Source organism: Buceros rhinoceros, unplaced genomic scaffold (genome assembly GCF_000710305.1).
Source record: "Buceros rhinoceros silvestris isolate BGI_N320 unplaced genomic scaffold, ASM71030v1 scaffold883, whole genome shotgun sequence".
Lineage (NCBI taxonomy): Eukaryota > Metazoa > Chordata > Aves > Bucerotiformes > Bucerotidae > Buceros > Buceros rhinoceros.
This window is the reverse complement of record NW_010401612.1, coordinates 86840-87833: the sequence shown is the minus strand read 5'-3', so window position 1 is coordinate 87833 and position 994 is coordinate 86840. Positions and strand designations below refer to the sequence as shown.

The 994-nt window shown below is 53.3% G+C and overlaps 1 protein-coding gene across 1 annotated transcript in view; it reads left to right on the top strand.

The window, feature by feature from the left end:
• Positions 1-994, top strand: part of CSMD2 (CUB and Sushi multiple domains 2) — a gene marked incomplete at its 5' end in the record, with an annotated part of 130994 nt that overhangs the window by 81716 nt on the left and 48284 nt on the right. The window lies entirely within an intron of this gene.

The following is a 994-nucleotide window of genomic DNA, read 5'->3' as shown; positions in this document are numbered from 1 at the left end:
CTTTCCCTGACCCCAGCAGTGCAATGGAGATGCTGAGAAACTGTCCCCAGCTCAGCTGGGTGCTGCTGGCGGCGGGGGCTGGTGGTAGCAGGATTATGCACTTATCTTCCTCAAGCATCAGTTCTGCCAGCTACAACCGCCCAATTCTTCCTCCTTTATCGCATCTTTTAAGTAGCTTTCTTGCTCTGTAGCATTTCTGATAGCAGAGAGGGGTGAGGGGTTAGGGGCTTTCTGGACCGTTTGCTTTCTTCTCTGTGTGCGCATCTGGTGAGCTGCCTGTGCTGCTGAAGTCAATGCAGAACTTGCCTTTTCTAGCTGTTTCCTCAAACAGTGCATTTGTGGATAGCAACAAGCAGCGAGGATTCGCTACCTTAGGCTGCCCACCTCACCTTTCCCATGCAGGTCATAGCTTTTAATTAAAAGAGAAGCTGTAATTCTGGAACAAGTGCGGAGAGGCCAAGGTTTCCAGCACTGCTCCAGGGAGTTTTCCCAGTGCTCAACAGGCTGCTTGCGGCATTGCGGGGCAGGAAGGAGCCTGTGCCCTGAGGTTCCGGGGGTGTTTGTTTCAGAACATGAGCCTATGGAGCTATAGAAAAGCACATCCTTTTCTCAGCTTGACAGACCACGTCAGAGCAGAGCCGAGCCGAGCCAGGCAGTGAAGATACGGAGCCTGGCTCTGACCTCACATCTGATCAAGGCCAGGGTGGTAGAAGTCTGTGGAGCTGCTCCCGTACGAGAAAGAGGGAGTGTTCGGCGCTGAACCTAAATTGGAAGGGAGAACGCGTTGGCCTAAGCCAAGGGTTGGGTTAATACAGCTCCGTGGCTTCTAGAACAGAGCTGTCTCAGGCAGGTGACATTGTCTGCCCTTTCCCCTGTGCCTTCAGGTGCTGCAGGCTGCCAGTAACATGCTGTAAATGTTCTCATCGTTTCCGCTGAACTTCCCTGCCAGGGAGGTCCAGAAGCTGATGCTTGTACAGGGGACTTGCAGACGCAG